This window comes from Triturus cristatus, chromosome 12, assembly GCF_964204655.1.
Source record: "Triturus cristatus chromosome 12, aTriCri1.1, whole genome shotgun sequence".
Taxonomy (NCBI): Eukaryota; Metazoa; Chordata; class Amphibia; order Caudata; family Salamandridae; genus Triturus; species Triturus cristatus.
This window is the reverse complement of record NC_140595.1, coordinates 83,366,484-83,382,454: the sequence shown is the minus strand read 5'-3', so window position 1 is coordinate 83,382,454 and position 15,971 is coordinate 83,366,484. Positions and strand designations below refer to the sequence as shown.

The window sequence follows — 15,971 nt, the reverse complement described above, 5'->3', positions numbered from 1 at the left end:
GGGAAATGGAGGGCTTGGATTGGTAATCTTTCTACTAGATGAACGAAGAGCCAATGGCGACTTGTTGGTACGTCTATAGATTAACAAGGGGCAGGACAATAGATTAAAAACGTCTGCCTGTAAGAGAGGGGGTTGATGAAGCATGGAAGTCTGTGCATGTAGGCAGGTTCACAGAAAGGTAATTTGAGGGTATCTGCAACCTCCCAGTACACTGTTTTGAGGCAGGGCAGCTTATGGCAAGACTTGACTTTGTTACCCAACACGCATCCAGTTCATTCTGGTGGACTAACATAGCAAAACACACTTTCTAAGCATTGGGTGGAAAAGGTGTTGGGAAATCTTGATAAGGATTTTCAGTTAACGATTGCCCATCCCGACGCCCGATCACAAACCCACTTGCTTACATCGCCAGTTCTATAATTCATAAGCGGTTATTGTCAGTGGAGAAAACACACAAAGACTTGAAATACCTAACTTCTACAATTGAATCAAATATTCACAGAGGGAGGGGTGGAAGGCCGACTGGGGTTTCTCAGAATACGGCTGTCATTTCCAGTTTTCACACAACCGTGTTTGCTTGTTTTCCAAGACACTGCATCGAAGAGTCAAAGTCGTTGTCATTGTTTCTGTTGTGGTTGGCGGGGAAAAAAGGGGGTTTACAATGTCAACAGTTTCCCCTCTTCTTAGAAATGGGGTGCAATGCTTGAAAGCTAGGAACAAGCTAGCCCGTCAGTAACTTTCCACCCAAGGGCTGTGGAAAGCCAACACTCACAACTGACGATGCACAGCAGAGATCAAAAGGACGAAAGACTATGTGGACCGCAGATGTGAACCGCAGAGGACATGTGTGGAGGCGGCTTGGTCAGGGTATGATAGAGATTGTGTCACTGCCAGGACATGGCCAGTAAAAGGTATGGCTACCTAATGTCCACGCTCCTAAACAAAATCTGGGCTGAGGCATGTGCCGGGGAACGGCAGTACAATACTGAGGCAGCTGTAAACCAATTTCCCTTCCATCAATTTATCAATGGAGGTATTCCTAAGAATAAAGTGAGGTAAGTCTGTTCAGGGTAGCTCACTAAAACAGAATGTGCCAAAGGTTGTGTTGGGACCTAGGGACCTCTCCAAGCCTCTTCAGCACAAGCGAGATCTTCAAGCACTCAACCAGAACAGGAATTACTTATGTATCCTAAAACCATTGACATGTAGAACCCCTCCGTAGACCGGTGTCTGCCCAATCACCAGTCCTTGAGCTTGCACAAGGAAGGGAAGATATTTTTGATTTCATGCTTACTGTATCCTCCAGCCATCACCTAAGATTGCAGGTCACTGGAGACTGCTTCACTGTGTCTTTTTTTATTCACAATGCAGGCACCTACAACTTGAAAAGATCACCAACTTTTGCAAGCGAACCACTGAACAATCAGACACTTGTTGTTGCCTTTACAACAATTATTTTCCGATGGCTAGGAATTCTAAGAATTAAATTGAAGGTGACATGCAACGTGTGTCAAATAATTGAGCCATCAATGAGTACAACCTCTGGTAAGTCAAACCACTGAACAGGTCTCCAAGAATGGTCCCACCTCATTACTTGAAAAACCATTGACAAACTACTGGGTCCAAACACTCAACTGAAACACTGAGATGGGATTATATTGATACACTTTCAACAAGTATTCTGATTAACACATGGCATTTCCAAGAGATGGATAAAACTCAGATAATGCAAGAGAAGCCGACTCATGAATCAATATGCAACAAAAATAATACGGTTCGAAGAAGACAATTCAAGCTTATTAAACTACTTAGACAACCTGATCCCTTTGTTACATTTTGGGACAATCTAATAATAATAATATCACAACTTTCTACAATAAAAATGCCCCCTTCCAGGCACATTAGATCGCTCTTTCGGGGAGATATAAATGTAATTACCTTTTTATATACTGTGCTTATTCAAATCTTGGGACTGTTTTGAATCACTTTTGGTACAGCAAGGAACTGTCATTCAACAGGACCCAATGGGGAATTTAAAAAATAGAACTCTAGTGCCAAAGCCTTAAGTATTAGCCAATAACGCCCCTCTTCTCTGTAAGGATACCGTGGGGCGATGGTGCCAAAATTACTAATCACCGATCAACAAGAGCAGCCGGATACTCGTGCTTAGCGAGTGCAAGAAATTAACAATGACAGTTGGTGGTAATCAAAATTTCTTCGAAATAGTGCCAACTTTAACATTAGTTTTGGGGCGACTACTAGGTGGGACAGGAATGTGCTACCGAGACACATTGCTGCTCCGGCTCATCCTTTTGGTGTGAGGCATCTCCCATTGATGAACTCAATGCAAGTCCAGTAAAGCTCATCACCGCCCACCGCAATGAAATGACCGCTTCTCCACCCTTGAACTGAAACAGACGCCCACCGTTTCTGAAGAAACCGATACCATCCGTTTCATATCCACTATGGGGCCAATAAAAACAAGAAATCTGTGGGAACTAGGGCCGTAAATAATATTTTTCAGCTAAATGGCTATGAAAGCCTGTTACGCCCAACTTGGAAAAGATCCATCCAGTGATGGTTAGAATCAGCCTGTAGGAACATTGCAATCTCCGGTTGATTATCGTGGTGTAGCGCTGGACCCTTTATTCTGCATTTTTAGGAACACTGCAAACGAAATGCAAATTTGCACTTCTTATTAAATTACTCTGGATACTGGTGTGCCACTTAAGATTCTCAAATTTCACTTGATTGGGAACAAAGGTACTTGCAGATTAAATAATTTGCTAAAGATTGTGCAACTTGTCAAGACGGAGAGTCACCATCAAACCCAGCTTACTGTTGTAGGATTTGGTGCAGTGAAAAAAGGTAGTGACGTGCCAAAGAGGTTTTCCCGAATATTTACATCATCTGGGTATGGGCGTACCTCGGTTCTGCGTCTTCAGATCAGAGCAGTTCAGTGACAAAATTTACAGCTGCCCGGATCTAAGCATATTTACAAACTCTCTCTCACCTCACTACCTGCACCCTGAATCCGAGCAAACAGGAAACGCAGTGGGTTTTCAAAAAGGAACAGACACACACCGGCTGTGGCGGTGCAATCCGTACCTGGTAGAGCAGGCTTTACAGACATGACTCGTGGCATAGTAAGTGTGTGTGTTTTGTTTAACTAAACATACAACATCCATTAGTGCAAACTGGTTGCAATAACAACCTCTTCTTGCATATTTGATACAGAATCAAGCTGGCAAAATGTCAAACAGTTGAGAAGGGTAAGCACCTACCTCGGAGTACTACGAAATAGGCAAGTCATGTGTTTGAATCCCAACGGGGACGCCTCATTATAACTTTTCAGAGGCCAATAAACGTTGGATTAATAACGACCTTTTTATAAAGCGGAGACGCTACAAAACTAAGGAGGTAGGCACTGGCGGCCAGGTTGGGACTATCAATAAGGTTAAACATATTGTTATTGGTATAGCGCTGTATGCCACCGTAAGGTTGCCTCAGGGCGGCAAAGGGCTGAGAGGATAGAAGACAAAAAAAGAGGGGCTAGGAGAGATGAAGTGTGGGCTTTCTTCACACCATAGTCTATGTATGTATGTGTTCTAGCTTCAGTGTGAATCTAGCCACAGGGCTGCGGAGCACTGTACAGGGTCAAAGTAAAGCTTAAAGTAAAAAAGCGATAGGACAGGTTGCAAGTTTGTGAACAGTTAACGCATTGTGATGCAGAGCTTTTTAAAGAGGTGTGTCTTCAACTCTTTCCTAAATTGGAGTAGCATTTGGGTGGTACTGCTGGATAAGGCTTTCAAACTGGCATTCCTGCACTCCCCTGAGCGAAACACACACCAGGAGTTGCAGGGAAACAAATTGGGAGTAAATGTTTCCACAAGAACAACTACAATGATGTAATGCGTTGGGACTAGAGTATGGGGCCATTAAACTACAAAGACTACAAACGTATGGGAGAGGAAGGGCTAGAAAACGTTAAAAAAATAAAGTTATTAAGGTTGGTTGATGGAGTGCGCCCACCTTCAGTGTGTTGGGCTTCGAGAAAACTTTACGAAGACTCTGAACGGCTTCAGGACAGCAGTGGACTGGAGTGCGTGGAAGTCAGGTAACTGCCCTGACTTCTCTGCCCAACAATTGCAGCCTCTCCAGCACTCTTTGTTGGACTTGCCATGGTCCCCACTACCTTACTTTAGAGCGAATACCATCCAGGAAATATTTTACTTTACCTATGGGTTGTGCCACCTCAGGGCAAGGTGCATCTGTGTCACCTGGAAAGGATACTTGGCCAGCACCTCCTCTCATTACTGGGCTGTACCAGGCATCTACGTCATTTCATTGCATGCCAATTACACTCCTTTCACCGCCGATGACCCGGGATGCTTTCCCTGTGCTAAAGATTAGGCGTGAAGGGATAATAAAAGAAGAGGAATCCACCCTCCTAATAGTGGGATCGGCAGGCCTAGCTTCACTTCTTAATTTGAGCTGGTGGTTTATGGTGCTCGGCACCGGGCCTTAATTGTCAATACCAGCACTTGTAACAGTCTGCCACAATGCAGCGCTGTCTGGCTAATTTAGAGCTGACCACAACAATTAATTATTAACTCAATGTACATTATAATGGACTTTTACCTGCCTCCCAAACCATCTATATGGGCCTGGAATAGTCTGAACTATCACATTTGTAGTTGTGTGAAGGTTAGTAGTTGTTTTGTTACTATCCTTGGCAGCATGGCAGGGGCAATGTGTGGTGCAAGTTGCAGTGGCCTCCTGACGAGGCCCTGGCACCTATTTTAATATTAGTTTTAATAAGCACTGCTTGACAACGGAGAAACAGCAGCCCTCATCCTCCTAGACCTCTCCGCGGCCTTCGACACTGTCTGCCACCGTACACTAGTGCAGCGACTCAGCAACGTCGGAATCCAGGAGAAGGCACTAGAGTGGATCATCTCCTTCCTCGCCGGAAGGACACAGAGAGTCCGCCTCCCCCCGTTCAGATCTGAAGCCACCGAAGTCATCTGCGGCGTTCCTCAAGGCTCCTCGCTCAGTCCAACCCTCTTCAACGTCTACATGAGCCCCCTCGCAGACATCGCACGCCAGCACAAACTCAACATCATCTCCTACGCCGACGACACCCAGCTGATTCTCTCCCTCACCAACGACCCCGCCACCGCCAGAGCCAACCTTCACAAAGGGATGAAAGAAGTAGCCGAATGGATGAAGAACAGCCGCCTGAAACTGAACTCGGACAAGATGGAAGTCCTCATCCTGGGATCCTCACTCTCCACCTGGGACGACTCCTGGTGGCCCCCCGCCCTAGGCAGCGCACCCAAACCAACAGACCACGCACGCAACCTGGGCTTCAACCTGGACTCCTCCCTCTCCATGACCAGACAAGTCAACGCCGTCTCCTCTTCGTGCTTCAACACCCTGCGCATGCTACATAAGATCTTCCGGTGGATCCCCACCGAGACCAGGAACACGGTCACCCAGGCCCTCGTCACCAGCCGTCTGGACTACGGCAACTCCCTCTACGCCGGAACCACCGCCAAACTCCAGAAGAGACTCCAGCAAATCCAGAACGCCTCAGCACGACTCATCCTGGACATCCCCCGTCGCAGTCACATCTCCGGACACCTGAGAGACCTGCACTGGCTCCCGGTCAACAAGAGAATCACCTTCCGACTCCTCACCCACGCACACAAAGCCCTACACAACCAAGGCCCAGGATACCTCAACAGCCGCCTCAACTTCTACGCTCCCAAACGCCAGCTTCGATCGACCGGCCACGCCCTCGCCGCCGTCCCCCGCATCCGAAGAGCCACCACAGGGGGACGGTCCTTCTCCTACCTCACCGCCAAGACATGGAACTCCCTCCCGACCCACCTCCGCCTGACCCAGGACCACCTCGCCTTCAGGAAGCAACTCAAGACCTGGCTGTTCGAGCAGTAGCGGACCCCCCCTCCGTCAGCGCCTTGAGACCCTCTGGGTGAGTAGTGCGCTATATAAATGCTTGATTGATTGATTGAATAAAATGAAGCACTGCCGAGCTTCATTTTAACCACGTCCCCCGCAGGTAAAGTTCTTTACCACTGCACCGCCCCCACTTTTGAGTTAAGCACATAACACCTGTGATGGGCACAGTTAGCTCGTGTGTGCTGCCAACTTCCTTCAGGGTCTCTTTTATCGGAATTAATATCTTTTTGCGTAGAAGTAGCTAAAAAAAGAAAGGCTTTACAATAAGGGTGTCAAAATTGGAGCAAACGACTCTGCTGTGCTTGGAATGTAACAAAATGATACTGGCGAGAGATGGGCAGTGAGGCGGGGGACCCTGCGGTTACCGCCAGTTCTGGAATGAGCATGGCGCACTCGGTACCGGCGATGCGGACTGTCGGGGATTATTTTAAAGCCACCTGGTGGGGAGGAAGGTTTTTGGTCCATCGAACGGAATTCTAGTTTTGGGCTGAGAGGAAGGAACTGGCCCGAGTCGTAAGGTGGGAAGCCGGGAGCGTTCTGCTCTGTGTGGTGGACGGGGGCTACTCCGGGGCGAGGAGGGGGCGGGGCCTGAGCCGGATGTGAAGCCCGGGATGAGGAACTCGCACGCGGCCCGACGTACACGCCGAGCCAGCCTGCCTGGCGTCGGTTGGAGGAGGGCTGGATCCTGGAAGCACAGCAGGGGCAGGTGGCCAACGTGAGGACATGTTCCAAGGGTGGGTGGAGGGGAGAGGCCCTGGTGGAGGCCGCTGGAGCCGGGCAGCTCGCGTGGAGTCTACAGCGATAGTCTCTGTAGGCTCAACGGGGCGTTGGGGGCCAACACTGCAGACATGTTGGGCCTAGTGATGTGGACTGCGGCGAGAATGGAACGGGGTTGTTTTTATTAGGTATGGTGGACGGACAGAGGCCTTCAACGAAGGTTTGAATAAGTTATCCGAAACCTAAAATCACCATTCACCTCTTACAGAATAGAGTTCCTAGGGCAGGGTCTACCCTGGTTGAGGTAAGTGAGGCAGGACTTAAAAGGGGGTGGTTAGATGCTTACAAAGCTTCACACCAAAAAGAGGAGTTACTAAGACGGAAAGTGATGCGTGGCTGGGCACCATCTCAATTTGAGATTTGTTGAGGGACATTATTAGTGATTGCAAGGGGAACTGGTTGAGGTATTTTAGAAGTTCCAAACAAGGGAACCTCTTCCAGTTAGGTGCTCTAAAAAAATCATTACAATGTATGGTTAGTCCATTTACATCGTAAGTAGAGTTCAGCAACCTCAACCTGAGAACAGCAACCTCTGACAGCTACTGTTGAGGGCTGAAGATGTTCGCTGCGCCGCACAGATGGGATTCAAACCTGAAGGTTACGCACAAGCCCAGCAACGAGGAAGCAACCGACTGAGCTAGCTTCTCCAACTGTACACTGCAATTCAGTAGTATATCATATAAATCGCTGACCAGACCTACGCAAGGCCTTCAGTGAAAATGGAAGTTCTGCCAACGTTTACAGCGAGCCTATTACTAAAATGTATCACGTAAAGCACCTGTTTTACCTTAAATACTAAAGCATTTTGTGGCAGTGTATCTTATACTGCGTTAAATAAAAAATTTAAATAATGACTTACGCATTCACATTGCTTTCCATTACCTACGCCGACTTCCTAGCACAATAAATACACAAGTGACTTCAACACTGCGCCAACCAGGATTCAATTCTGTGACCTTCTGATCTCACATACAGACACCTGCACTGATCACAAGAATCATCTGAGCTTTCATAGCGTGACAGAGAACATTCCTATCTATTCGTTTCATTTGCATTTCTTTTTCAATGGCGGTATGCGCATTATTTTATGTGCAGTTGGCTGAAGGCAGCAAAAACAACAAAATGCTTATAGAATATTCTGTTCCTTTTAGACAGGTCATTGGACCTGCCACCAGAGTGCCCAGGGTCACAGTTGGTGTACTTTTGTATGCACTTCAACTGCTGCACGTCGGAGAAGAGAGCCTGAAAAGGTGATAAATAAACCAAGTCCTGTTTCCAAGCCATCATCATTTACAAGTACTTAGGCATTTGCGCCCACTGAGAACGGTCCCGTAGACCCCCCTCCCAAAAAAAACAGCATGCACCCCACAGTTCGGTGTATATAAATATATATGTTTGCTTTACCTGACTTTGTAAGTGTTTGGATCTGTATACGCATACATAGACATATGCATACATAAAAAGTCAGATATAAACATTTTAAGCAAACAAGGCTGCTTTGAAGTGAAAGGTAGTTGGGCAAATTAGTATGCGTGGCAAGGAACAGCGTCTGTTTTTTCTGTGTCGCCTCCTGGCACATTCAACTGATGTGATGGCAGGGCACAAGGAGGAGGGGCAATACAAATAGTGCTGAGGCAGGGGCCCCATCTGACCCACCTCTAGGGACGCCAGTGCATGCACCGTTGCACAATTGTGCATGTGCAAATGCCTCTGCATCGTCTCAATCTGCCTGTGACTTTTGCAGGGTTCCAGGTGCAACCCGGGAAACCGGTGTAGATTCCAAAAATGGGTAAACCTACGCCCAAGCACGGTGATAACGTTCAATATGATGTTTGGCATCCTTCCTCTAGGACATGGCCCGTCGGGACAATCTGTGGTGTTTGTGAGCCACGAGGCGGAGAGCATCACCGGGCCAGAATTTTGATTCACAGCTCTCACTTTTCTCACAGAAATGTGTTCCTCCTGCCCTGCTGTGGCATGCAGGGCTTTAAGTGGAATGAAAAAACTAGGGGGGGGAGGGGGGGGTCTCTCAAAGGGGCGTCACCGATGTTATTAAGGGCGTGGCTTAAAAATACTCAAGGTAAAAAAAATCTGTGGTAGCATAGTGTGCCGTCCAACTGGTGTTCTGCTGCTTCTGTCATTGCATACAGATATATAAAACAACAAGTAACATTAGACCCACAACAAGTCAGGGCTATTGGCTTTACCAATGGTTTTTAGTTGTGTAAGATAAATAACCAACATCTATGGCTTCGTTGTATAGAATATTGAAAATGCTTCAGTTCTGAAATGATGAGGCTGTGAAAGAATGAGTCTCTTTGAAGTTACATCGAAGGCAGTGAAGGGTGGCACTGCTGCAGGGTTAGGATTTTTTTCACCCTGATGGCAGAAATGGAGAGCCTGATAGGGACCAGTCTCAGCACCTGCTTTTCAGAACTGCCGGTACTGAGTACCGGCACGACCCGGCCCACTTAAAGCCCAGGTGGCTTGTTCATATCTGTTCAACAGGCGGGCCTTGAAGTGGTCAAAATACCGCATGTTAGCTCTATATAAAAAAAAGTTAATCAAGCGGCTTTGGGGGTTTTAAGTCTTTTTCGAACTCAAGTTAAGCCCCAGGGGAGACTGTTGCTACTCAAAGATCGTGAACTAATCCAGTTCTGTGGGTGTGTGACTTTTGAACTCCGAGAAACCCGTTAGAACCCTTGCCCCCACGGTCACAAGGCAAGGTGGCGGGGCGAAGGCAAACAGACGAGCCTTCAGTCTGATCAGGTGCCAGTGCGCTCCCTGAACAAACACTCGCAGAAGAGCCTCGGGTTTCTGAGCATGGGTTCCCGGCCACTTTACAGCTTCGAGTGGAACCGAGCAGCTGTGTTTTGGGAAACCTAGATACTTCTGTGTTGAAGAACCCACTGACATACTTCTGACTCTCAAAGTTGTTTTAGAGGCATCGACAAATGACAGGCCCATTCGTTATGTCCATTTCCCTTCAGTCCAGGACCTGTGGCTTCTCCGGTTTATTTCCTGCACATAAATGACCCGCTGTGTTGCACGCAGGCATTCCCAGGCCCATACAGTATATTCAGGGCCCATGAAATTATGCGATTGTACGGCTGTGGCATTTATCGCATAATTGTTGCTTGGCCGCTTTTGCCACATCATCCACCATTTGCTGCATATTCTGCAGATCTTAAACAAAAACAAAATAATGTTTCTAGCTCAACCGCCTCAAAAGTTACTAAAAACGCAGCAACATATGTTGCTGCGCACTGGAAGGCCCTTTGCAAAGGTTGACCAGACACTTTTCTGTTGCTTATTTCTATATTTGGGTGTTAGACTGGTGCTAATTAAGTGCAACAAGTGCCCAGGCAGTGTTTACAAGTGTAAAAAAAGAAAACAATGAAGGAATACTATCACAAAATGTAACACATTATGCTGCATAATGTGCCTTTTCGTGACGCATAGATTACTCAACGCTGCCGCATAATTTGCCCCTCCCCTGCTGCGTAATTCCAGTGTCCCCGAGTATATTTCTTGCATATAAGAGCCAAAGTCACCCAACACATCCAGTCTATTTCCTGCACATAAAGGTTCTCTGACCCATCCCTATTTCCTGCACACAGGAATCTTCAGGCCCAGCCAGCCTGTCCATTTCCTTGTACGCAAGGATGCCACGGCTGCTGGGAGTACTGCTGGCAAGAATACCAGGCACATCTATTCTGCCCATTTTCCAAATGTGAAGGGGAGTACATCCACAAGGCCTATTTGCCTATCGGGGAAAAATATCACCTGACCAATCCAATCCGCAAGTTTTCCTCCGGACATAAAAACCCCAGGCCAACCAGCCTCCCCATTTTCCTTCAGATAAAGACCTACACATTGGTCCATTCAGCCGGTCCATTCCTTTAGCAGTAAACATCACTACACACTTGAGAGTTCTCTCTCAATTGGCACTCTACCTAATCACAGCAGTCTTTACTCTCGCATGATTACTGCCCGATCAGTGCTTTGAAGTTCATTACACATACCTGCAAAAATCACATGCCCACAACAAATGGCCCTGCCTCTATGACTTGGGGCTCCACTCTCAAGGTTACAAATGTGTTCTTCACAAATTATTCCTGCAGAATCAATATCCACAAATTATTTGTTCTCCAGGTCTTCTGAATAGGTTCTTGCTTTTGTCTTTTTTGGAGAACTCTGTAGGTCATTGTTACAAGTTCTCCAACGGCAGGGCAAACCTGCTAATGGGTTTCCAGTACAAATCAAATACAGCAGATTTGTGAATATTTCAAGTACTTCCTGAGATGGGACAGAATCTGGATACATCTGGGGGCAGGCTTCCTTTTAGAGTTACTGGCTACATTGACTACCATCTTGCGATTGCGTTTGTTCTCAATATGTTTTATAATTTTGAGAAGCAATCTCAGTGTGTGGTTTAGTGACAGTGATGAAGTACACAAACATATGCGCGGCTGTCAGATTTGAGATACTTTTTGGCAGCACAGGAAGAGAGCACAGAGCAACGATAAAAGCAGAAGAGCTGACAAGAAATACTGTGATAAAAACTGGAAAAAACAAACATCAAGCTGTGCCATGTCGACAGCGAGGTTAGCGTTTCAAGTGGTGATTACGCCACCAAACACACAAACATTTCCTCTCACCCAAAAAGGAACCACGCACTGTATGTATATAACTGCACCACATGCGTGGGCTCGCGACCCGGCCTGTAAAAATATCACAATTCAACGAAATCTCGACTGCAACCTTCAAGGAAGCAGGAAAAAAGGAAAATAATTTCTAAATGGGGTTGTTAAATCAAACAGCATGCCGATTCAAAATCTAAAAAAGGTGAAAAAAATACAAACTTGAATCATCTCTGTTTAAATCATTTGTTTTTCTTTTTTTGTATCAAACCAACACACTTTCATTATTAGATAAATATGATCTCTTCTAGCTTCTAAAACCCCTTGTTTTGATCTTTTTTGTATTAGTGTTACTGTGTTTGTCTTTTTTATAAACTGTGAAACAGTTTTGTTTGTAAAGGGGCCAGCAGGTACACTATGCCACAAAAATGGTCTACACCTTACCACACACCGGGGAGACACCATAGGGATAGTGAATTTGCATGACTGAGCACATTGAACTGGACTTTTTCTGACCCTGCTCGATCTGTTTAATAACGGTTTGGTTGTGCAAGAGACCTGCATAGAAAGAGATGAGTCTTCTGTTGGTAGGATTAGTGCTGGAATGGCTAAAGCCGGATCCCTAGAAAGTGTCACCACCTGGACAACCCTGGCAGAGGAAGAGAACAGACTCCCCGGTCTGTGACATCTTTCGCAGACTCAAAAACTGTGACATTTCACAGTCCCACATAATGTTGTTCGATTGATGACTTAAAACCAGATTTGAGGCTGTGACATCACTTTAATACCTGCACCATTCAGCCTGTGGTGCCTAAATCAAACAGACATAATTCCAGGAAAGTAACCTCAGACTGACATCACTCTATGAAGGAAACGCCGACAGTAGCATCAGTCCAGGAACATGGCCTAAAATAGGCGTCATTTTAGGAACTTTACATCATACCGTAACATAATTGCAGAACCAACCAGACAATCTGTGACATCAGCCTAAGAACATGACATACTGTGACACAATTCCATGACATCATTTTAGATTGAAGACATAGTCCACACAAGTTTCCCACGTCAGCCAACTTTGTGTTGGAAAAAAAAAACAAAAAAGAGTTTTCCCTGGCAGTTTTAAATAACAGATTTTGTTAAATATACAACTCGGAAAATGTTGGTTTATTGCCTGCCTGAATCTAAACCCACTATCAATACTGTACACGAGTTGTAGCATCATGCACGTTAAACCTCTGAGCTATCTTACAGGCCTTGTTGTTGTACCTTATGGTGTAATCATAGCTTACAGAACTGTACTTATTAAGGAAGGCCAGGTATTTTAGAGGACCAATTAGTGCACCCATAAAGATTTTTATCTTTATTCTATAGAAGTGGCCAATAGTAAATAAAACTCAACTCCAATAAAAGGTACAGTAAAGAGAAAGGCTCTTATGGCAAGGCTACCAGGAGGGCTACGGTGGCCTACTGGCAGGCGGTGGTCTTTCTTAGAATGATCCACTGGTAAAAGCCATCTGTCAGTTTCCTCAACCCCATTTATGCATTTCCTCACTGTTAAAAATGTTTCCAAAGGCTAGACAGTCCACGGGTACAGATTACGCCACAGAGACTACTAAATAGAAGTTAAAAAAAAAAAAGAAATAGTCTTTAGTTGGGACGTATCATGAAGACAGCAATTAAATGTGTGTCCAGGAAATACATTTTTTAAGGACAACCACATCCTGTGCAGGTATAGCAGGTAAAATGGCTACCAACTCGTCGCCAGGACAGGGAAATGCTAGAATTCTTGATTTTGGCCTAGGACAGAGAGCCCAAGGTCAGCGTAAAAATAGTTATTTTGCATCAAACCGTATGACAAGGCATAGTCCTCCGAGAAACTGGATGTTTCTTGTGTAATAGACATGCAACTGACTCAAATCTCTCATTTTTTGGGTTAGTTATTCCCCAAGAGTTAATCAACTAGGCCCTTTCTCCTGTGATAGTTTGATCATGACTGAGGACTTCAAGTGATGGGAAAGGTGAGTTAAAAAAAAAAATCATCACAGGATGAGAATAGTAGTTTTTCAGATATTCCCAGAGGGGCCTGTAGTGTCCTGTGTCTCTACTGCTCCGGCGAAGTGTTACGGCCTGTTGGATGTAGTCTGTGTGTAGACTGATCCCTTTCCCGGACGCCTCCGGGTCTGTTGGAAGGATCAGAGAGGACCTGGAAGCTGAGCTGGAAACATCAATAGCTTCTTGTGCATTTTGGCCATACCTTTGTGGTTGGACCTTATATATAAAGTGGAAGTGCAGGAGGAGGGCCGGATTGCTCTATGTATACCCAAACACTATAGCTATCTGAGCATTTGTTTTTAACTCCTCATCAGTGCATCATCTGCTATGGAATCAAACGTAGGTTACAGCTCCAAGAATGCGTTTGTCAAACGAAGAAGTCTGGTCTACTGCGTACACGGGGCGATCCGAAAAACCTAGACAAGTATTGTGAAGCAGAACACCTACATTCGGTACCCCTTCAACGTACCCTTAATATACATAAATAAACTGTAAGACATTGATTACAGACGTTTATTTATAGCCTTATAGATCGCTGCCAAGGGCTATACCAGATGTTAAAGGCCCTGAACCAGAGTTATAGGCCCGAACCGCAGGCCAAGGCAAGTGGGCCTTTAACAACCGGTATAGCCCGATGCAAGGGCTATAAGGCTATTAGAACATTCCACCCACTGAGGATAGAATGTTCTAGATTAAAAAGGGAGAAATAGAAAGGCAATCAGTGGAATGTCGGAGCAGAAGGCTTATACCAGCCATTATATGCCCTGAGCCACTTCAATGTCTTCAATGGAGCCCCTAACATTCCAATGTTCTAACACAGTTTATTGGTCTTCTTGGCGAGTGACCAGGAGTGGGTAACATGTTAAAGCTGCAAAATGTGACACAGCAATCTCCTGACTAACTCTTTGGGTCACTTCGATGACCACCCTGAGAAGGGGTGCCTGGTGCAGGCCGGAACTTATGCAGGTGAATGGATACATTATCATCACCTCAGAGGAACATCAAAGCATGAATTTTGATCGGGCTAGTATGTCACAGTCATGGCCAGTAACGAGAAAAAGGAAAAATCAGAAAAGTAAAATATTTTTCCAACTTTCAAAAATAAAATTCAAACAAAAAAGGACCAGAAAAATATTTTCACAAGTTTTGGTGTTATGACTTGGTTTTGCTCATATCTATATTCAGAATCTTGTTTTGCCCTTTATCTGTTCTCCTTTATTCCCCATCACTTCTTTTATACACAAATATTTATATTGTTTACATTATTAGAATTTGCCTAAATTATTTCAGTACGATTCCACATCAAAATTGTGGGGTTTTTCATCGCTTGTACATGCCTACCATGGAAATAAAATACTCATTAAAAAAAAAAAAAAAGTGGGTCGGAAGCTATTACCCTTGCCAAGGCTTACGGTGAACTATGGGGTGAACCATTCATTGTTCCTGTATTGGGGGCTTCTGAGAAATGGGGTATGAAAAGTGTACAGATTGTTCACCTTCTGAACCAAAGATGGTAACTGCAGCATTTTTAATGATCGGCAAATAGGGCCGACTTCTGCAAATAATTGCCAGAGGAGTTTGAGACCAGCCTGATGAGATCTTTGGCGCCTAGTGCACTTTAGGCTCTCCGATAAGGACTTTAAAGAGGTCAGGCAAGGCCAGACTAAAGCTCTGGCATTTGTAACACTCTCTCCAAGAACACCCTCTCACAGTAGTGTATCCAGGCTCAATAGTGTAGCGTGGGCGGGGCCACATGGGTGGTTGCACTGGGTGCAAAATTTCTTAGGGGCACAAATTTATAAAAGAAAAGAGGACAAATACTTCCCTTGCCCGGGCCCTGGCAACCCACGCTACGCCTCTGCCCAGGCTCACCAAGACCTACAAATCCTGATGTTTGTAGACTAGGAAATTAGTGGAGGGCTTCTTCTCCTAGAGATAGCAGCACCACAGCCCAGCTCCTTTATCACCATCAGAATAAGCATAAATCTCGCAGATACTTAGGTGAGATCATCAGAGGGCTTCCCGGAGGTGCTGGGACCTGGACTTGGACAGAGCGGGCCTGGCACGGCTTCTTGAAAGCATCAAAAGGCCCTCTTTCCTTGTAGTGCTTCATACTGGCTTCTTCTAACCACTTATAGTTTGTGCATATTGTGGTATTTGGACACAGCCTGGCATGAACCAACTACGACCCCCCTATCTGTTGAGGGCTCAAATCCCACCATTCAGGGAACTACGCCACAACACTACCAGAGTCCTATCACTTTACTCTCCACCTAGACATCAAATTCTTGGAAGTCATCACAAAAGCCACATGCTAGGTGCTACAAAAAAAAAAAAAGTACATACATTTGAGCCGGGTCACTTTTAATACTGGAGTGACCTAGAGGTATCGAGAGATGCAGGGTGGCTGCAGAGTTCTGCAGTCATTGGACTGGTCTAGTTAAGGACATAAATGTCCTGGAAGGCATTTTGCGTGCAGGAAATATAGAGAGCTTGAGAAATAATTGTCAGCTG

The 15,971-nt window shown here is 45.6% G+C and overlaps 1 protein-coding gene across 2 annotated transcripts in view; it reads right to left on the bottom strand.

The window, feature by feature from the left end:
* ZBTB7B (zinc finger and BTB domain containing 7B) overlaps window positions 1-15,971 on the bottom strand; it is a 137,405-nt gene that overhangs the window by 49,662 nt on the left and 71,772 nt on the right. The gene's annotated exons all lie outside the window — the stretch shown is intronic.